The sequence below is a fragment of the Accipiter gentilis genome, chromosome 2 (genome assembly GCF_929443795.1).
Source record: "Accipiter gentilis chromosome 2, bAccGen1.1, whole genome shotgun sequence".
Lineage (NCBI taxonomy): Eukaryota > Metazoa > Chordata > Aves > Accipitriformes > Accipitridae > Astur > Astur gentilis.
This window is the reverse complement of record NC_064881.1, coordinates 50,913,494-50,936,403: the sequence shown is the minus strand read 5'-3', so window position 1 is coordinate 50,936,403 and position 22,910 is coordinate 50,913,494. Positions and strand designations below refer to the sequence as shown.

The 22,910-nt window shown below is 46.5% G+C and overlaps 1 protein-coding gene across 1 annotated transcript in view; it reads left to right on the top strand.

Annotated features, from left to right (window-relative positions):
* Positions 1-2,868: 2,868 nt before the first annotated feature.
* The window catches only part of SLC45A4 (solute carrier family 45 member 4), a 90,376-nt gene continuing 70,334 nt past the window's right edge, over positions 2,869-22,910 (top strand). The window contains exon 1 of the mRNA XM_049819743.1: positions 2,869-2,981. The gene's annotated coding sequence lies outside the window, so the exon portion shown is untranslated. The remainder of the gene's footprint in view (positions 2,982-22,910) is intronic.

Below are 22,910 nucleotides of genomic sequence, written 5' to 3'. Positions count from 1 at the left end.
GGAGGAGCCGTGGTCGTAGATGGCTGGAAGTCACCTCTACACAGGGTTTAACCCTGGGATTAAAGCCTCAGTATGAGTGAGTATCACTTTCAGGGGGGACACTTATTCACAAGAAGGTGGAGAAAACCGTAGGTGACCCTGAGGCCATTCCTCCGCTTGTGCAGAGGTCTCGGGGAGCAGAGTCAATGGCATATGCAGGTAGCTCTCACATGGAGAGAAGCAGAGGGCAAAGCTGAGCAGGAAGGCTAGGGGCAAATGGAGAGACTGCGAAAGCTGGAATCTAGTAACACAGAAACAAGGACATGGGTCCAGGCCTGAAACCCATCCCCGAGTGATGGGTCACGCTGTGTGGTGGCAGGAGAAGAGATGTCTCAGGCTGGTGGATGGACCGTACTGCACCAATGTTGCTGTTGGGAGCCCTTGGCCTCTCAGCTTGTATCGCTGCACGGAGAACTGACCTGCAGGGTGCAAGCTGGTCCCTTGTCAGCAGCTTCATGACCCACCCAAGCCTATAACATGGGGTCAGTTCCTGCAGGGAGGACAGGTGAGTCCAGGGCATGTAAGTACTCCCCATTTTACCCAAATCAGTCCCACATCCCCTAAAGCATTTCAGTTCAGTCCTAAACCCACCTCTTTCAGAGTGGCTTGGCCATAACAAGCCTGAAGAGCTCAGAGTTGTTCCTCATGGTCTTTTTAGCTCTTTCTGCTATGAATTCATTGCCTTCCCCTCCATCGCCTAAGAGAGCCCTGCTCCCCTCAGAGCAGGCTGCTCTGTGCAGGATCTGACCTCTCTTGTAGGTATTTCTAATGCTTCCAGTCCCAGCGACCTCAGTAATTGCTGCTGTCCCCTAACCAAGCCACTGTCCTGTCACCCAGCCTTGGAAAGTTTTCTCCCTCCTTACCTTGCACTTGCCAGATACTGGCTGATTCATGCACTGTCTGCCTCAGGCAACCCACGCAGCCACTGATGATTGAGTTACTTAACAATTAAGCGAAGCCTCACATCTTTGCAGCACTTAACATGTATTGACTAATTAATCCAAGCACCTATCTGAGGTAGGTTAGTTCAGTCTTGCATGTAGCTTCCAAACATGCCCATGGCTGCCTCGTGGGTCGAAGGCAGAGGCAGGTCTGCAGAAGCGATAGGAGATCCACCATCCCCATTGCCCACACCTCCAAGGGACCCATGCAGCACCATCCATCTGCCGTCGTAGGACCTGCTGCGACTTCAGAGGTCCCTGGGCCCAGGGGAGATGTCCCCAGCCCAGGACTCTTGCAAAGCTTGCCCTTGAATGGGGTTTTCTTCTCCATCTTCTCTGGCACTGCACGGTTGCTTCATTCCCTGGCTCTCCCACCACCAGCGGGGCACCCTGCACATCCAACAGCTGAAGTCAACTTGCTCGGACAAGCAACGAGCTGCCTGAGGCTCTCTGCCAGACCTCGAGCACAGGTGGGAAAAACCTTTCCCTGGGTCCCGCTGGCAGCCAGCCACAAGCCCTACCAATGCAGGAGAACAAACCTGGCCTTCAGGATGGTGACAGGAGAGCACAGCACGCTCCCCTCCTGGATCCTGCTTAAGTGCCAGCCAAAAGGAGCCAGGCTTTCCCCGCAGCCTGCCATATTAAGGCTATTCGCACAGGCTTTCTCAGCCATATCAAAACCCACGTCCCAGTCTCGGCTGTCAGCAGGGAACGAGGCCAGGCGTGGGAGGCAGGGAGCCCACTTCCCTGCGTGGAAAAGCTGTGCAGGAGCTGGGGAGATGCAGGGATGCACCCAAGGTTACACAGAGAGTCAGTGGCAGAAGTCAGTACCTAGGTGACTCCTAGCCCTGGGCTTCAGGAGAGCGAAAGGGAGGAGGTTTGCCATGGCTAAAGCTATGGGTAGAGACTCAGAGAGCTGAGCTGAGTTCCCAGCCACACAAGCCTTGGGGCCTGATCCTGTGCAAATAATCTAACCTCTCCCTTTTTCCTCTAACTTGGTCATTTTTCACCTAGCTGAGACTAAAGGAAACTGCCACATCCTTGTGCCACGCAGGTTCCCAACCATTAGCTAAGGCCAAGGCAGACATTAAAACTCCTGGCCATGCCACGGTCCCCTTGCAATAAAGAGTAGACGATCCCCCCAGCACAAGGACAGAGACCCCAGAGGTACGTGACTCTGTTTGACTCCCTGCTACCAAAAGGTTGCAGCCCATCTGAGTTCTCCAAGAAGCTCATGCCCCTTCCCTGCCTCCCTGTCACCCCAGAGTTTCAGCACAGCGACACCCCCCGTCCCCGACAGGCAGATGATGAGGCTTGAGAAACGCTTGATGCGAAGGACCTGGCAGCAGAAAGGCACTTTTTCGACCTGGGGAGTTGCAAAGCAGCCAGGCGGAAGAGAGCTTAATCTGAAAAACCTTGCTTAGAAGAGCCAGGACCTGCGGAGTCAGGATCTGCTTAAACCATGTGGAGTCTATAACAGCAAGGTACTGAGTCAAAAAGCATCAGCGTGCACATTATAAAGGCATCTCTGCTGCTCATAATGGTACCCTTCAATTGCCCTCCATCTCATGCTGCTGAGGACGGGGTTCCTGCCTACCCCGTGGATATACCATTTGCTTACTTTTTAACATGCATCTAACACCACCAAAGGTAGAAGAGAAACTTCCTCTCCCTGAGAAATTCACTCCAGAAAATCCTGAGTTGTAAAGCAGAGGAACTTGTAGACCAACGCTTTACCTCTGGGTCATAAACCATCACATATATTAGGAGGGGATTTTTATTTTTTCTTTTTTTCCTTGCCTGAATATGTGCTGATCTCATTCATCTTGGGAAAAGCACAGGGTGTTCTCATCCAGGCTATACCTGGCAAGCTGCATACACTGTGACAGAGGGAGCGAACTTCTGAGCAAGCTCTGCAGTGGCTGCTGCCGGGCTTCTTGTGGTTTATTTCTTGAGCGAGAGGCCGGCTTCTTCACCTGGCATTCTTGAGAGAGATGAAGGGTAAGTCAGCAAATCAGCTTCATGCACTGCAAATATCCTCTGCTTTCAGCCGTGGCAGAATTAGCTCAGGTCGGGATTTGCTGGTAGCTGGGCGAGAAACGTCTGCAGGGCTTTCTCCCCACCACCTCCCCTGGAGGGAGAAAGCAAGCAAATGTTTTTAATGATGTGCTGCATGGAGGCAGGTTGCAAGAGCTGTGGTACCCGGCATAGCTCAGCAAGCACTGCTGAGGAAATCAACAGGGAACGTTCCTGATGCTATTTTAAACATCGGCAGAAAACGCGAGCTAGCAACACTGAATTCGACGGGGCTGCACAAAGCCAAGAGCGGCGACGGAGGCATGAGCTGCCTGCCCGTGTAGCAGAGATCCCACACACCGCAGAGCGAGCTGTTTGCACCGATGTGTGGGCTGCTCGGTTGGTCGGTTGGTTTGTTGATATATTTGCTAACTACGACATTGCTTTGACATGTCAGCTGGCGAGCCGGCGTCTGGATGCCTCGGTGTCACGCAGGCACCTCCGTTTCAGCCCTGGGGAGAGCAGCTTAGATCCGCTGGCCGGGGTTAAAAATGAATCGCAGCTAAGCTGTTCAAAGGGATCCACGCTGCCGCCAACGTGAGTGCTCCACGCGTGCCAGTGCAGGTGGAAGTTGCATGCCTGTCTCCAAGGGGGGATGCAGCTCTTGCCGGGTGACTGCCGAAAAACACCCCTGCTCTGCCGGCTCTCTCTCTGGAGCCTCTTGCCTTGCTTGCCTGGGAGAGGATGGAAAGAGGGCATGTTGCGGGATTGCTGCAGCCAGTGGGTGCTGCTAAAGGCAGTATGTGAGATTAAAGGCGGTATCTGAGAATAAAGATACCGCAGCAACCCCTAGCTTAAGAATAATGAATATTGCAGGTCTGGCTACTGCAGGAAATGTCCCCTTTGTAAATCGTGTTGTTTGGAGCAAGAAGAGCAATTATGCGGATTCTGCTGCAGCTCGTTTTGGTCAGGTTAATTGGGGAAGAGGATGTTTGCTGGCAGCTAAAGGAGGCAGCCTGGGAGACTGGGTAAGATGCAGAATTACCAGACCAGGCTGGTGTTTCGAAATGATACAATAATCTCAAGCCAAGGGAACATGGTGCAGTATGATTTACCTTCTGACATAGTCAGGAGGGGAGAGACCTTAGCTTAGATTTTCAAAAAATTTTCAAAAGATTTTTCAACATTTTTTTCAAAAGATTTTCAAAGACAGAGCCTGTTTTGCAAAGCCCAGACGCCACGATGATGGGCATTGCTGCAGCCAGCTGTCTTGCCTGCCGTCTGAATGCCAGGCCTTTCCAGAAATGCTGTTTGTGCAAGCAAAACGGCTCAATCGCAGGGGAGTTTTTTAACGCCCCAGTTTTGTGGGTGGGTGCATATGTGTGTCTGTGTTTGGGGTGAGGAGGCTTGAACTGTTTGTTATACCCCGAGTCTGACTTTGCATTCATCGTATTACTGTAGTTGCGATGACAGGTATTACGCAGGGCTGTGCTTTTAAAAAGACAGCCCCAGCTGGGTTTAACATGATGATCATTCCTGATGCTTTCAGTGCTCACGGTCTTGGGCATCTCATAGCTAAAACTGGTGCCTGTTTCTCAAAAGCTGGTGTCAAATGCCCAGTGCTACCAGGGGACTTTCTGTGTGGTTGCAGCAAGGACGTGAGGTCCGAGTTGATAAGCAACTCCAGCTGGAGTGACGTGGTGAAAATGCCAAGGAGGGAGACTTGGCGGTGTTGATTTGGACAGGATGGAGATCGGAAAGGAGGGCAAATAGCAGCGAATCCTCCTGGAGAGGAGGCGACCAGGGATCAAAGGGGAAAGATGGCATTTGTGTGTGCTGGGACAGTTCCTGGGGTGTGGAGGGGGTGAAGGTATGTAAGTACATACGCGTGTGATGGCAGGGACTGCTGCCTACACTAACTCATCACTGTCTGTGCTCGCCAGCGAATGCACAAAGCCACAAATGAGAGATTTTGTGTGCTTGCGAGAAAAGGGACCTTTGCTCCTTCCCCATTTCTCTATCAAACTTCACACTGCAAACTCTGCTCGAGCTCTCCTTCCAGAGGGAAAAGAGCAGTTGCTATGAAGGCTGATTTTTTAAAAGCAGTAGCACAAGGAACCTAAAGCACAACCTTCCTCCTACATAACTTTACTCTGTTCTAATTCCCAGTGGCTGTTTCAGGACTGATCATAACCAAACTATTCAGCAGTGTGAGGGCACTTCCTCTGCAGAAGCAGCAGTCTGCTATGGATCGCTACTTCATTTTCTTTCACTACAGTTTTTGCACTAAATTTATAGTCTGTATTATTTTCTTTAATGCTGTTGAGGACAAAAGGCCCTCTGTACCGAGCAACCATATTAAAACATGCCTATTAAACCTCACCCCGTGAAACCACAGGGGCTGACTGCTGCAGACTTTGGTGGGAGTTGTGTGTTTCTAGTCTTGAAGATTACAAGAACTGAGCATAGAACAACCTCGCTATTGTCAGAAAGGCTGGAAGTCTGGTGGTAGGAGAGCAAGAACAGTCCATGAGGGAAGGCTTACAGCTCTCTGGCTTGCAGAAGACCTTCCAGATGTCTTCTACCTTCACCTAAGGTGGAAAAGGAGATGGAGTGAGGGCTGTGCCTTCACAGCTTGTTGACAGTTTGCCAAGCGGGGGTTGGAAGGAGGCTCCAGCTAACAACTGGGCATTCCTGTCATTTATTTCCTCCAGCACCTAATGCTGATTCACGATCTGGATCTCCAGGAAGTTCTTCGTCCACCTCTGAAGCATGGTCACTGCTTTGATCGGAAATGAAGTTATAATCTGCGTTTGAACTGGGTATAGCATGTTAGCCCTCCCACCTTCCCACCACGAAGGGACCAAGCATCACTAGCAAACTGATCCTGGCTGAGCTGTTCTCCTGGACTGACATCCACAGGGTGCCTCCCTCTGCCATGAAGTCGTGTATCAGTGCAACCTGCTCTGAGAAGACGGATCCAGACCCAAAACTAGGTGAGGGCAAAGACCTCCAACACCCCAGAGCAAGTCCGATTAGATCACACGCAAAGCAAACACCTTGCCAGCGGCTGCACACGTATGTTGAAGCAACCACGTAGCCTGCAGCTCCAATACAAAAACACTGACCTGAACAGCAGCCAGATATTTTTTTATGAGAATGCACCATTCTTGAGCAATTTTTCCAGCACATCCCACGCAAACAGGTTTTCCTTGAACACCACATGGCAGCATTTACCATCTCATGCCAGCTTTTTTTTTTTTTTCCTAATTGTAAGGGGTGGGACGGCTCTCACGTATCACTTAGTGTCTCTATGCTGGTGAGCACGGAGTCTGAGCGGTGTATCCTCACAGACACAAAATCCAGCACTAAACCATTTCATGTGACCAGTTCTGCTGAAGTCAGACAAGACTCCACCTTTCCGCCGAAATCTGAAGCCATCAACCTGGCACATATATACCAGTCTAATAACACGTACTTCGTCTTCTCATCACTGCAACAGCCTTCCCATGAAGGGCACATTGACTCTTCCCAGTTTGCATGCAGCGGGTTGTACTGCAGGAGCGGCGTTGATCCTTCAACACTGGCACTAGCTATTGGTGTCCGTGATACTTTGCTAAATTAGCTGAATTCTTGGTGGTAAAAAAGGGACATGGATGGAAAAGCGATAGTGTCTGTAAAGTCAAGGGTGACATCCCACACAATTCTGGCCCACCGCAGCCTGTGCCCACCCTGACCTGGAGTTTGTGCTACTATGAAAACAGGAAGTTTTTAAGGCATTATTTGATGCAATTCATCAACTTTCACTGCGTAACAGTACCTTGGGGCAGCCAGGATGTATCACCAGACAGATTAAGTGTACTTATTGGTTAGTGGTGAGTGATGGACGTGTGCTCTTTGTTCCTAACTAAGAGAATGAAATGGCCAGTGTCTCTCCCTTCCCACATGGGAGAGCTGGAGGGATGTTTCTAGGGGAGCAGCTCTGCTCTTTGGCATCCCCTCCTTTTTGATCCAAGCTTGCAATCTCATTAAGTCCCTCATTTCTGTATGCAGGAGGCAGAAGAAAGCAAAAGCAGCACTGCCTCTCCCGCTAGTCTGCCTCTTGGTACCCTGTACATTGGCCTGATTTGAAAAGCAGGTTAAAAAAGGTATTTATCCAAGATGATCTAACGAAAATTTCCCCTGTGTTGTCTCATTCAGTCGAAGACTGATATTCTAGTTCTTCCTTGATCTTGATCACCTTGAGAAGTCCATTAATTTTAACCTGCCAAAAAAGGATGGGGGGGGTATAAAACTTGAGCTCCAAACAAAAATTTGACGAGAAATTAAGCATTTTCCTTTATTTGTAATGTGATGCACTAAATAATGCTCAGAAGTGGCAAATGCCTAGGGAAAATTGTTTCATCATACAGTTTTACAAGGGAGAGAAGCAGCAGTTCCTATTATCATGCAAAGGTGGATTGAGCCCGTCCCTGTGAAATGCTGGAGGGAGAGTGAATAACCTTCCAGGTCTCCTGTACTTGTCCTGTCAGACCTATTTCAGGGTGTTTGAGATAATTCTTAGCTAATTATCTGGCACAAGAGCAGCTTCTGGCTGGGATCAGGACTGTGTCATTAGCTGGGGACTCCTGTGTTTGATTCCTGTGTTCATGAGCATCACGCAAATACCTGTTAGGAGAGGGAGAAGATGAGCCAGGTTCTTCTCAGTTTGTGGTCTGTGGGCCACTCGCCGCTGCCAGAGGATTCATTGTGCTTTGGAAGGGAGGAAAGGGAGTTTCAGATAACAATTCTCACATGCACAAGCCAACAGAGAAAACAATGATAAACACACAAAGGAAAACACAGCTTAACTTTGCTTGAGTGACCTATGAAAACCACAACAGCGGTGCAGCACAAGCAGGGCTTGGCATGCTTATGTCCAAAAATTAAGTGGCCCCAAGACTGAAAAAACATTGACAACTGCTAATTTATTATGCAGGTCTCATCTGAACATCCTAAGCATCTGAATTTCCCCCTTAGTGAGCTGCATTAGGCTGCAGAGCAGCCTGCTATCAAGAAGCTTTGGCATTAATGGCAGAGAGGCTGGATGCTCTTGGCATCCATTTTGACAAGTCTATTGTGCAGACGGGTTCACAGAGCTGCGCTGGGTACCACGGAGAACAGTAGCCTCTTCTGCGACTGGGCAAGAGCTGTGGCTCTCCACACGTTGTATGGTATCCGCTTCAGCCTCCGGCACAAAGCCCTGCGAGCAACGGAGCCGGGACCACGTTGCCTCTTTGTATGAAGTCTGGGCAGACACATCCAGGTCACTCGCTCCAGACAGCATTCATGACCTGCATTTTTGCCATCTTTCAGTTGCCCGGAGGGGAGCTCGGTGCCTTGGCAGTAGCCCTGCCACTGTCCCCAGAGTCCCTGGACTGTGCTGCCTGCTGGAGCATGGCCGGAGCGTGTGGCGGCTCAGGCACTTGGGAAGAGGCCACCACGTCTTGCTTGGATGTGATGTGCCTCACACCACGGTGCCTTTTGGGTTCATTTAGGCACACAGCTCATGCTTCACTGGCTGAAGGGAGATCCAAGAACAGGATTTAGCTGTAGCTTACCCTCCCCTTCCTTCTCCTCCGAGTTACTCTAGGAGGAATAAATGCAAAAGAGAATGAAGGTCATCCATGGCCAACAGAAGTCCATACTAATCTTTCTCTGGAGCCTTGGTGGAGTCCAGCATTCAAGCTCTGGGAAGTATTGGGAAATGGATAATTGAGCAAGAAAGGCCAGATTTTGGGAGCTGTGAAAAGGAGAGGCGCACTTTACCCATGCATAGAGAGAAAGGTGAGCATTTCCCCAGGCTTTGGACACCAGGGTACGTGGGTCAGCAGACTGGAAGAGGAAAGACTGTGCTGCTCTTCTAGTCAGGCTAACAGGGAGGGACTGTGCTGGAGAAAACACAATGGCTCAAGGATGACTCTCACATTCATGGGGCAGCTCACTTCTGTGCATAACCCTCCCATGTCTGCTCCCGTGGCATTTTTAGTAGATGTGCTTGTATGCATTTGAGAAGGAAAGAAAATCTGTCTGATAGTACATTTTTCTAGCAGATCTTCCGTTTTGTTTCTGAGGCCAGCTGGGCATCTCAAAAAATACTTTTCTCTGCCACCCTGGAGAGAGAACCGAAAGTGCAGGATCAGCTGGAAGAGACGAACTTGCTGTAAGCAAACCCGACACCCTCTACAACATTCAAGAGACCAGAAACTTCATTTGCTTTGTTTCTACACAACTGATCAATTGAAACCAATCAATGAAACACTGCGGGTTAGCATGTTCCTGCCTCCACCTCGTGGGCTCGTGGTGCCACCTGATCTGAACAGGAGATAAGAGTTAGCGCACATGCTAACACATGCATAAGCACACTCTCCTCCAGTGAGATCCCAAGTCCTCCTGCAGGCTTGTTTTGGCTCTCAGTACAGAAAGGCCAGTTCAAAGCAATCATCCCGGGTGACAAGACATCTCATGGATGTCTAATTATTATCTAAAGCTCAGCCTGGATAAAACAGAGTTTTTGACATCCCTTTCCTCCGAAGCATTCTCCCTAGATCTTCCAAAAACACAGTGGGCAACACGATGTGTTATCTGCCATGCAGACACAGCTTCTGAATGCCACCTCATACCTCTCTTTCAAGGTCCATGAATTTAGGTTGCAGTTAAACCTTGTGGATTTTTTCAAGCCCAGCTTCTCCAGCCCTGCAGGTAAATCTCTTGCATACCTCTTCCTTCCTCTATTACTGAAGTACCTTCCATGCGCCCTGATCATGCTTCGCTCTTACCCATTCAGGGTGCTTCCATAGAGATTTTTCTTCTAACCTCTCCCTTTTGTCTTGCTTCCCAGTCTGTATCCCTCTACTGGCTCGTCCCTTCCTATAACATCAAACTCAGGTCTTCACTCCCAAAGCCCTGTGACTTCTCTGACCACCACCATTCCCACCAACAACCAATCCACGATGGCAACCTCTGTGGCCAACCTCCTTGTACCTTCTACCACGTCTTTGGAAGGACTACTTGGAAACATCCAAAAATCAACCCCATGACAGCCCTACCCCTCCAGTCCCTGGTAGAAACCCATCTTTGCCCCCAGTATCTGCACAGTGGTCAGGTTGCCACACAACATACTGGCAAACCTTCCCCATGTTCCTGTTTGTCTGAGCCCACCCATTTTCCTATGTCTCAATCTTGGAATAGCAAACGTAAGGGTTTGTTGTGTAGCACAGCTTAGCCCAGCTGCAGCTTCTCGTCCTATGGCAACAGAAACCAGGAATAATAATAGCAAGGTGGTGACTCATTAAAACCAATAACCTCAATAATTAGGCTTACTTAACTTTTCCAATTGTATAAACAACTGGAAAGAAAAAAAAAAAGATCTTAAGCTTTTCCAATATTTTTTACTTTTCCAGTTTCTCACACAGAAATTGTCAGTATTGGGCACCCATCTCAGTCAAATTTCCTCTCTACACAACAGTAAATTCATAGAATGAGGTGAAATGTTTGCTTTGCCCGTATTCTGTTAGTGCTAAAGACTCTCCAGCACCTCTTTGCTTCTGAGCAAGGAGGAGCCCAGCTGCAGCCCTGCCTTGGTGCTGACACTGTTCCAGCTGCCGTTGCTATAGGGAATAAAACCAAAGGCAGAACTGTCCAAGTTATGAGTTCCTGAAAAATGTGTTTAAATCAGCAGGGATAGAGTCTGGATGCAAACTTCTCTCTAGATCTGATGCTCAGTGGGTGCATCTCTGCCATCCACCACTGCATTCAGCTGCTGCTGGTTGAAGTTGTACCCTGGGTACAGCCTCTTCTCTGCTACCCATGCTACCTGCCCCTCTCAAAATAACCCTTATTTGCCCATTGCCTCTTGTCAGAGGCAGAGAAGAAGGCAAGGACCAAGACAAGAGCTGCCCATGGGATTAAGGGAGGGTGTTTGTGGGACAAGGAGACATCAGAAGTAGGAAAGCACTTGGGAGAAGGCACCTCAGGGACAGATGGGCAGGTAGCCTGGAGGCAGCGGGGCAAAGAGACTGGGCCAAGGTGGCTGGTGAGGTAAGGAGCAGTCCTGATGGCAGAGGGTGGAAGAGAGGAGACAAGGAGCCAGGGAGGAAAGATATGAGAGGACTGGGCTGAAAAGGGGATGAAGGCACCAAACTGGGAAGAGAGGTGGGCATCTTTCTCAGTCCTCCCTGCATTTTGGGCACACCAGGACCTTGTCGTCAACTTTGTCTTTTTTTAATTACAAAAGATCTCAGTACTCTGCAGTTCCCAGGCAGACTGGCAGCAGGAGTGGCTACTGAACCAGTGCTGCCCTGGAAATGGCTGCTTAGACTCCAGCAGGGCAACTGCCCTGATGCCAGAATTGGGGAAGCCTTAGTGTAGAAAAGATCTCAAGAACTTGACCTCCAGGCAGTCAAACCTGCCCTATAGCCCTCACCCCCCCCCTCCAAAAAAACCCCAATGAGTACAATAATATGGTGTTAAAATGGAAAGTGCTTATGGAGAGAGATCAGCTTGCTTTGTTACGCAGTTGTATGTCTTGGAGTTCCTTTTGATGTAAATGTGTGAAATTACACATTTATTGCAAGATTCAAATGTAGCCATGGCAACGTGATTATCAAACAGTTGCATATGGAAGTGTAAATCCATACAGGTTTCTGGCTGGCGAGATTAAACTGCCCAGGGACAGGGCTCAATGTATGCCAAGCCCTCCATGTCCAAAAGGAATCAGCTCTGGCTCCTGTGCCTGGGAAAAATTCATTTCCTTGCATGCAAATTGTCTCCATTCCACTGGGCTGACCACCAAGCAGATGCAGAAGGGCAGCTAAAAGAAGCCCATCCCCTCAGCAGAGATGCAGCATCATGTACCTCCCTGCACACTGCTACATGGGACAATGCTGTCTTCAAGGCTGGTTTAAACAAACTTCTTTGCTCAGCATCGCAAGGAACAAGAAGGGTACAGCCAGGAGCTGTGTCTCTGAAGAGTGGGTTTAAGTTACACCTCAAGCAATTGTCAGGCTGTATTCATAGATTTACCATGCAAGAAAACAGGCTGGGCAGCCAATGGCACTGTGCTCAGAGCAGCCAGGGCATTCCCCCACCCACAGTGTGCTCGTATAACAGCGATCTGGTGACAACCGAAGAAGGGACAAGCAAAGTTGGCATGTGTACTTGCCTGCAAGTAGGAAAAGGCTCTGCCCTTACAGCCTCAAAACCGTGACCTTGCTGGCTATGCCTCGGAAACAGGGCCCATCAATTCATTTTCCACAGCCACCAGTTACAGGCCGAGCCATAGTATCGCAGCCAAGGAAAAGTCTGTCACAGTCTTCTGCCTTCTCCCCTAGACGTGAGGCAGGCTCCAAAACCTCACGTAGCAATGTTTGCACATAGGCTGTGCTCAGCTCAGAGTCCTGTTGTATCCGGAGTGATGAGTATATCATCAGGTGGACTGTGAAACAACTGCAAAACCGTTATTAAAAGAAGAAAAAAAAAAAGGGAACACGCACCCCAGCACGGAAACAGGCCAGTGGGGAGGAAATAGAAGTTTTAAATAGACACTCAAAGTTTGGCAGAATTTGGCTGTAAATGAAAACAGAGTAGTGGAAGTGCACAAATTCGTCCTTGTTTTGCTTTTTTCCAGAGACTTGAGGTGGCTCTTTCACTGAGGAACACAAAAGTAGGGCACAGTCCTCCAGCAGGCACCCAGGACATGTTCACAGCCCTGGCTCAGGTTTGGGTAACTGAGGCAGGAGCCCTGGCATCCCTCTGTAACAAGCAGAAAAGCAGGTTATCTCCACGACAACGTGGCAAACAGCTTAGTTGGACACCTAAAACATCTCATGGTAATGCCCCCGAGCTGTCATATAGGAATTCACAGGATGGCTTCCTCGGTAGGATGTTCCTATAGTTAATTAACCTCTGATCTTTATTTCCAGCGGGAACATCTCTTGTTTCTGTCTCTAGCAAATAGCTGTTGTAGCGCTTTGCCTAAATAGATTAGCAGCCTGCTCAAAGCTGGCACCTTCTTCTGCTGCAGGTATTTCTGGGGACTGATCAAATCCCTTTTAACCTTCCCTTCTACAAGGCAAACACACTGGAGCTCCACCACACTCTTGTTTCCAAACCTTCCAAGTATGTGAAGTCCCAGATCAACCATCCTCCTCAGTTTCTTTCTCTGCATCGTGAGGTTTTATAGCAGAACCTCTTTACTTTTTCTCAGAGACTCTTTTAAATAGTACTGTTTCACAGGAAATTTTTGGCTTGAATAAAATATAGGTTCTCATCACTAAGGACAACACTTTATTAGTAAACATGAGGCTTTTGATTTTAAAAGTGACAAATGTTGGGGTTTTAGTTTAAAAAAAAAAATTAATTTCCCCAAGCCATTTTAGAAAATTAATAAAAACTTTTGCTGTACTAATTGCTATTACCCAAACAATTTTCACATCAGCTCCTGCCTGTGGCCACACAGATATGGGTTGTTCTGCATATGGACTTGCCATTCCAGGCTACAGCAGATTAAGTATCTGATTTTTGGTTAGCCGTGAACTATTGCTAAAATAAAGGCACCACAGCCCTGCCATTAACACTGTCTGATGCAATGCCCAGACTCCCATGACGAAGGAGTGCCAGTGTGTGGCTGAAGTGTCCAAGCCATGCTGCCACAGCATCTGCTCCCCAAATTTGGTCTCTGCTGCTTGAGAAAATGGACCAAACCCCTCTAAGAGAGAAGGCAAAGCTGTTGGTCTGCATCTTCTCGTTCCCCTCACTGCACTGCCCTTTGTAGTCCTTTGATCTCCATAACCGGAGAATACTAATGGGAGCACTAGAGTCTGAAGTGGCTTAAAGTGACTTTTTTTATTGCTAGATTAGTGCTGGGAGGGTATGAATTCTGCCGGAGCTCGGCTCAAAGCAAGTCAAGAGCTTTCTGCCTCTTGCAGACATGAGTATGCTAAGCGTACCGGCCTGCCTCACTACAGCACAGCTAACTGCTTTTATGAATGGAGTTAAAAACAACAGATGCTGTGAAGCTGTTGCTAAGAAGCTTTTTTTTTCTGGTGTCCTGACTGCTCTGGCCAATATAAGCCACAGCGCTCCTGAGCACTGCACAGCCCTGAAATCAAGGAAGTGGGCAGGAAAAGAAAAGCACAGGTTCCCTATCTGTTCTCTGCCTGCATTTAGTTGAGCAATTACATGATTCCAGATCTGTGATTATTCCTGGCAAAGTTTATTCATCTCATGGGAGACTTCTGCAATAACACAGTGCTTTTGTAGGGAGTGTCAACCACCAGGCGAACGTGCCTTCCAGATCTGATTCTTTTTTTTTTTTTTTTTTTAAATATGTAAGTAATTGTTTCTTTACTGTTTGGTCTTTGCCTTTTAATGACTCATATTTCTACCTTGTCAGCTTTCAACACAGGCCCTGCCCTCCCTCCCAGTACTACAATCCTCCCAGATCTCACCCACTGTGCCAGGTCACCCAGGGTGAAATCGTGAAAGATGAGAATCCATTTTGTTGGTGCCCTGTCCAGATGTTCTGCTTATGGGGGCTGTGTTTAGGGGGCTGCAGAAACTACGGGCGCGGCAGTCAGAAGACATAAAAAATGAGGTGCAAGCCTGCCTCTAATACATTCAAATAGATGTTTGTCTGCAGTTTATTATTTGGACAAATCCAAATGCATTTTCACAGAGACGGCAACAGACTGATCCCCAGCACTGCTTCTGTGCCAAGTGTCTCATTCCTGTTCCAGCCTCCTGCGGTGCACAAGCGCTCTTCAAAATAAAGAGGGAGAAAGCTTAAACATTCATAAAATTAATTATTTAGCTTTAATCTCAGTGAAATATGACTGGACCTTTTTAAGAGAGGTTTTTTTGTGCAACTTTTCCCCCTTCTCTCCAAAAAATGTATTCAACTTGAGGCAGGGAGCAATTATGGAAAATTTCAGGCTGAATGGTCAAAGCATGGCCAACTTGTAAAGTAATTGGAAACATAAAAAGGAAAGAGTTTGGCAACATGGGATAAAAGGTGCTATGTAAGTGGAGGATTCTTTTTTATTGCAAGCTCTCCTCTTTCTGATATGTTACTTGTGTTTTGCCTGATCCCTTGACAGTTCATTAATTTTTTGTCCAATTGCAGGCTGTTGAATGCAAGATAAATTTCAGGCTATTATGGGAACACCCAGAAGTTTGTATAGAAAGGAAACTCTCTGTTTCCTGTATCATCCTTGTGGGGATCTTGAAAGAGTTCACAAAAGCCACTTAAGCAAACTTTCTTTGCTGGATAACGGAAGGAAAGGAAACTGTGAACAAGCAAACAACACTCAATTCCAGAGACAAGAGATACTCATAGGTCATTAGAGAGAAAGTAAAGTCAATGAATGGAAAAAACATACACACACATACCCCACACACCCCCTATCTTGTACTCTGAAAATAATGGGAATTTCTGCACCTGCACACTATTTCTGATCTATAAAAAGGTAAATCATGCAAACTGCCAGTGAGATGGGTGGTGGAATATCCATCCCTGCAATGCATGAAATCTTTTGGAAGCTTTTTGCAGTTCAAATACTATATCGCAGGCTGAGTTGGAAATGGTCATGGATCAGCTGAACAGCTTCACTTTCTTCCTGTCATTAAGAGCATGGTTGCCAGAGGTCTGCTACAACCAACTCTGTATTTTTTGTCACGTACAGATTGAAAGCAAAGGTCTGAGCAGCTGTAAGTTTTCCAGGGGCTGGCTTCAAGTGCAGAATGCAGATGGAGCTCAGAAGGCTGGGGCAAAACACAGCGCCAGGTGTGCAAATGCAGGCTCTGCCTCAAAGCTGTGGAAATACTGGGGACTCCAATTTATAGGCTTGTCCCCGTCTCTGAATTTTATGCCAGTTTTCTAAGGATGTGAGGTTGGGCCAACAGTATGCCCCCTTTCCTGACAACTTTTAAACATCTTGGCTTCAGCTGCATTTCAAAGGGAGACCAAAATCACAGAGTGGATGAAATGCTTCAAGTTTGTTAAAATAAGTGCTTAGAGGAGGATATTTGCAAGTGGCTCATCTGGAATATGGATTTTGTGGTATTTGGTATGAGTAAATCCACTTTGTGGAGAGACCTTGTATCTGCTTAAACCACAAGAAAACTTCTGGTTGAAGTCATTAGCAAGGCACAGACCTGTAGGAAGAAAAAGTTTGGGGGAATACTTCATTAGCAGTAAGCAGAGTAGGGTGGGGGGAATGGAGTGAAAGAGAAGCAGTGCAGCAGCATCTCTCATTTCTGGGAAGTGAAGTTCAAAACAAGCCAGAAGGGATGACATAAAGCTGATATCCCCTGCAAAACACAGTTGCCCCTCTCAAAAGAGTTTCTGCAGCAGGGTGATTGAAGATCAATACGAAAGGACCAGGCCATCTGACAGGTGATTTCCAGGACTTTCTTTTAGGAGGAAACAAAATAAATTTCAGCTCAGTTCAATGTCCCACAGTCCTCAAATACTCTTCTGAATTTCTCCAGCCACACTCCAACCACAGCCTCACCAGACTACACTGAGAGGTCGTGGAGAACACTGTTGCTCTTCAAGGGTCAAAAAATAAACCTCTAAAGGCAACATCATGGCCTTGTTGGGCATCTCAGAAGGGAGGTGAAAAACAGAGTGAACTACAGAGCCAACACCAGCAGGTCTCCAGTTCAGGTCTGATAGATGATAAGAAAAATGGGATGTGGCTGATGTCTGCTCTGTACCTGTTGTATTGTTGAAGAGAGGATTTCTGTCTCCAAGGGCACTGACTGGCAATTTTTGAAAGGCATTTAAGAAAATATCAATTGTGAAAATGTTTTTTCTGGCAGATTCTGCAACATATGCTTCTGGTCTGACCAAAACCACTAACAGGGGAAAAAAAAGAGTGAGGAAAATACATGAAACTTTTGCCAGCTGGAAAAAAAATATTTCATTCAAATTTGGAGCAATCCATTCAGGCCAGTTCTTGTTTAATTGGGACTGGGGTGGGCCTTTTTTTGGCAGAAATACAACTGATTACTTGACAGGAAAAATCCAAACTCCCCAAAACATTTCTTCTGGTCTCTTCTCAAAGTTCTCTGCAGCAACAGTGCTTCCCTGGGGAGCTTGTTAAACCTCCCAAATAACCTCATTGCTAGGAACTTTCTCTCCTCTCAGTTTTATTAAGTTCTTTATCTTAAGCCATAACCTCTTGAGTCTCTTCTCAAGGGTGTAAATAATGTCCAAATAGTCACCTTCTGAGCTTCTGTTGTCCTTCTGTGCTCCAGCCCAGGTCAGTGCTAAGACATCCTTACGCAGAGCATCCATCTGCACCCAGCATAAATGCACTGCCAGTCCAGAAAAATGGGCTGAGACCCATTCAAGGAGAAAGGATATCTTCCTATTCTGGCATATTCAGAAAATATTCCCTGCTGCATTTTATTCACTAATAATAGGAGAAAAAAAAAACTTTAATACAGAACTTCTGGTCCTACCAAAGCAGCCCTGGGTCTTTGAGGTACTTAGGAGCTTAGTCGCCAGGCTCCCTTTATAAGTAAGGAAAGAAGCTGCTGAACCGATAGGATTGTCCAAGTGAGAAAAGCAGCAGGAAAGCACGTCTCTATTATGTTCCAGGTTTCTTTGCTGTTGGCACAGTGTTCACACACATGGCTCTACAAAAGAGCAGTGCCACCACTGGGTCCCCCTCCAGCAGGCTGAGTTGTAGCCCTGGGAAGATCTGGGAAGTGTTTGAGGAAGATTATGAAATTGCTTGAGAAGGAACTGGAAAGTGCAGCTGGTTTTATAGAAGTCAGAAGTGAGAACTGGAGGGTGACTTACCCTTGAGTACTGCATCCAGCTCTGGAGTCCTCAGCGCAGGAAAGACATGGTCCTGTTGGAGCAGATGCAGAGGAGGCCACAAAAATGATCAGAGGGCTGGAGCACCTCTCCTGTGAAGAAAGGCTGAGAGCGTTGGGATTGTTCAGCCTGGAGAAGAGAAGGGAGAGAAGGGGAGACCTTATTGCAGCCTTAAAGGGGGTTTACAAGAAAGATGGGGACAAACTTTTTAGTAGGGTCTGTTGGACAAGGGGTAATGGATTTAAACTAAAAGAGGCCAGATCTAGACTAGATCTAAGGAAGAAATTTTTTATGGTGAGGGTGGTGAAACACTGGAACAGGTTGCCCAGAGAGGTGGTTGCCACGGTTTTCCCTGGAAACATTCAAGGTCAGGTTGGACGGGGCTCTGAGCAACCTGATCTAGTTGAAGGTGTCCCTGCTCATGGCAGGGGGGTTGGACTAGATGACCTTTAAAGGTCCCTTCCAACCCAAACCATTCTACGATTCTATGATTCTATGATACCCTGGGAGAGACAATATTATGTGAAAGGGCCTGACCATTATCTGCCAGCCTCTGCAAGCTGAAACAAGGTTTAGGACTGTCACATGAGTCAATGTGGTTTATCCAGCAGAAAACTACTCCGTTTTTTTATGTAGGGTTTCCCACCAAATCAGATAGATGAACTGACTCATCCTGAGCATATACAATCGGGAGATGAAAAAGGAAAAGTTTCTCCTTTGGGGAGAAACTAGCTTTTAAATCATTTTAGCTGTGAAGTGAAACTAGACCCCAAGAACAGCAGTGTGCAGTATCCACATTGTGCTTCAGGTAGAGGGAATTCCCCAAATCAAACACTGCATGAAAACTGATGACTGGGCTGATAATTCAGTTCTAGGAAAAGGGAAAATTTGTTGAACACAACTGTTCTAAGTTAATTCCAAAACCTGAATTTGTCAGTTTTCATCCAAATCTTATTGGGGGGAGCAATTAAAAGAACCCTAAAAAAATCTCAGTATTTTGCTGGAGATTTTTATTTCCACCCCAATCAACTTTGGACTTTGTAAATGCATTTTATTTTTTCCTCAAAGTTTAAAATTACTTTCATACAAAACACTTTGGGGTCTGCAGTTGTTTGGTTGTGTTTGGAAATTCAAGCAATTAGAATAAAAAGTATTTGCCCAATTAATTTCAGTTTCTCGGTCACAACTACAACAACAGTCTGCTCGTGGTTATTCTTGAAACTTGGGTTGCTTAAGTCATTTAAATAGATTTCTATTTCAGAAACAAAATGAGAGCCAACAATTTCACAATTAAAAGCTCGAGGGCTATAAAACTTGGCTTTACCTAAGACTTAACATTGTTTTTCTTATCTTAATCATTAGGTTCTTTACATACTAATTTTCCATCCCATTGCCAACCAGTGCCAATCCAACTCACTTTTCCATCACCCAGGTGAGTGTTACTCATGTTTTCAAGGGAATGTAAAAAAAACCCTGAAAATAGTCAGCACAACAGTGTCTATTTTTGTGACTGCTCATGGACCTCTGCTAACACTGAGTCATAGCTGCAGAAGTCACTAGCTTAGGTGTAGCTCCTTCTGAGTTGTTTCCTAGAATTTTCCAAAAATACAGGGAACGCTGCTGGTTTTGCAGATGCAGTTTTGATGACACAGGGCTAAACAATTTGAAATCCTGTCTATGCTGGGACCCAGAATATTGCAAACATTGATTAGGTATGTGACCGATTAGGCAAGGGGAGAGATGAGATAAATCACAACACGTAGTTGTAACAGGCCTTAGCAGAGCAAAGAGTAAATCAAGTCCTCCAGCAAGGCTATAGAGGCTTCAGGTCCCGCCTGGGTGATCAAAACAGACGTGCCCAGTAACACCTGCATAGTTTGAATCCAGCTGTAGCTAAAAGGCTGCAAAACAAGAAGGCAGTGTGAATAGGGATAAATGCGCAGTTAACTAGAAGTCATGTTTCAGTGTCGAGAGCTATAGACTAAACATTTGTGTTGGGACCAGATAAAATACGATATTTTATTCTGCACTGGACTAGCCCAACTGGTTATCATCTATGAATTAATCCATGAAATGTTGTGTTGTTATGAGAAAGCATTAAGGAACCAAGATCTCTCCAGTGAAACTTCAGTAAAGTCGGCTTTCCGACGGCTGCAGGAGCCTGTACAGCCAGAAAACTAACTGGTCTTTTTTCTGTATTCACCAGTCTAAATTGGCAATAATACTGGCCAGCTTTCACCAGGGTAAGGCTAAAGTGAATGAAGTCACTTGAAAATCATCTCAGACTTAAACAGCCTCCTGTACTTCAGGCTTTGGTTCAGGATTTTGGTTCTTTGCAAACCCAATACGATGAATATGTATCCATTTTTCAATTTGACTTTGAGTAAAAACAGAGAGACCAAAGTACAAATATCCCTGTGCAGCAATGGAAACCTCATAAACATCATAGTCATGGTTTAGGATGAGGCAGCTCAGAAGAAAAAGTGACTAATCTCAACTCATTGGCCAAGCGGAGAGAAACAGAAAGAGTAAATAGCATAAAAAAAAAGAGGTTCTGGTCTCTCTATTGCAAGGGAAGAAGTGACTGAAATGAACAAGCCCTGCTGTTCTCAAATGCTGTCTACCAGCATTTTAACTGCTTTTGGCACTTTAAGTGTGGACTGAAAGCCACAGTTCTTGAAGGCCTGTCAAGTCATCCCTTGTCAACTATAAACTGCGCTGGAGCTTAATTCCTCACAGTTTTATTGTGAGGATAATTATAGACCACATAAATTCAAGAGGCGGGATAATTTTTGCAGCTGTTAATACCACTTTTTAGCTGTGCAAACCAGGAAAATAATGATAGGGAACTGTCATTCTTCAAGGCATTAACTCATGATGAGACCTCACAAGTGGCAGCAGCAGCAAACGCATCTTACAGTCTGTATTAGCATCTTGCAAACATAACCACTGTCAGCTTGAGTCTCCACCATGAGCTATTTCTTTTCCATATGGGGATGGTGTGGGAAGGTATAGCTACTGCTTTTACTCCAGGTTTCAGCCCAGGGGAAAGGCAAAGAGACCCTACACCTGCACCAACCCTGTTTGCTTAGGACTGTTGACATTGCTCTAGGGTGACACAAGCCAACTGGCTGCAGAGAGGTAAACTTTGGGCACGAGACAAGGCAAAAGGCTGTCACACTCCATATCTGCAGGTCCTGCCTGAAGCCATTTGGCTCTCAGAATTCAAAGTCAATTTTGGCTACCACAGGCAACCTAAATTGACCAGCAGATCTGCCTGTCTGGGTCCCAGTCACAAACTCACACACAGTATCCTGCTGTCCATAAGGCCTTCTTAAGACTTGTCTGTGTCCAGACAAAATATCTTTGGTTGGCTTGCAGCAAGTCTACAGCTCTCATCTGGCAGGCAGAAACCAGAAGCATCCCAATGTTTTGGGGTTTTTTTTGGGGGGGGGAGGGGGGGGGCAGACGGGAAGCATCAAGGGACATTGGCCATTTTACACAGCCATTAAAGTTCCAGCTTAATGACAGCATATACTGGGGGAAGATGGGAAGAAGGATAGACAGCAGTTTCAAGCCCAGAGCATAGGTTTCCCATCAGATATCTCACCCTTTGTGAGAGATACCCTGGGGATAAGTTACAGGCGAAATGTGCAAAAGTTGAGACTCATTTTTCATGTCCTGTTTACAAATGTCCTGGTTGGGAGACCTCACCTGGGCTTATGGGTTCTCAGATTTGCTTCAAGTCTAGCCTCAGGCTTCCCAAACCCATGGCCACTCCCCATTAGGAGACACCTCTAAGAGTTGGCTGTGTCAAACATCATTAAGTCTGAAAGCAAGTCAAAACAATCCCATGGGCTTTTGTCCATCCCGATGAAGAACTACCTTTTTTTTAAAGTCACAGTTTCAAGGGTTTAGGAACAGCAACAGTCTCATGAGGTTTGGATAATCTAGGAATCCCTGCGTTTCATATAAAGCAATTCACACTACATCTGAACACTGGCAAACAGTCAGCTAAATCCATTATCGCATGATAATGCTCAAACATTTCATTAATTCCTAACCAGCTGTCCTCTGCTCCCTTACCCCTTTCATCATACAAACATTTCTTTAACTGTCTGAGGGAGGGGAGAGGGAGGATCAGACGCAGCCTTGTAAAATTCCTTCACCCGCTTTGCCTGCGGCAAGTTATTTCTTTTGACACGCATGTAAAATAACATTGGGGGTGTTGTTTGTTTGGCTTGGCTGGATGGTAAATTTTCATAACAATTTTGTAAGCCAAGTACCTGTGAAATGGAGTAGGGAGAACTCAGGCAGCTTGTTGATGATCCTGCCGTCTGGTTAATTAACATATCTCATTAAATAGGGAAGACCCCTTGCTCTGATTTCTATGCCAAGACAAAGGGCAAGGCCTTTAGAGCAGGATATTGCTCTCCAGTGTTCAGAGGTCCCGTAGATTTATTTTTTTTTTAAAGTCCTTGGTACTGCATGCCAAACAAACCAGTGGAAGCAAGGATAAGTGAGGGATCAGTACCTTGGGGGTTTCTCCAACTACGTGACTCACAAAATGGAAACATGCATAATAAGAGTCACAGAGAGATTTTAAGGCGACTTCTGAATGCTTTCGTTAGGGAAAGCTCTCGCTACACGTTGCCTAGGGACGCACCAAGGAACAGGACTGACAAACACCACCCTGCCAAGGGGAGACCTGCTAAAGGTTGACCCTCACGAAAGCTAGGAATCAAAGCGTGTCTCCAACCTCACTCCCAACCACAGTTTAGGGGCTTTTCTCCCAGTCCCACAAACATCAGTCCCTCTCCCAGGCAAACACAGCACACGTCTGGACAGCACATTAGTCTCTTGACTGACACTCATTTCTCCCCTGCCAAGACTTGAGGATGCGTTTATTTATTATGGGTTAAATATTTGGAGTTGAGTAAGAACCTCAGAGGGAAAAGGTGGATCTGTTTCCTTGGATTTATGTTTTCCACCCCCTCACTCTCATTATAAAAAATTGGATTTTTTAAACTAAAATGTTTGGTTTA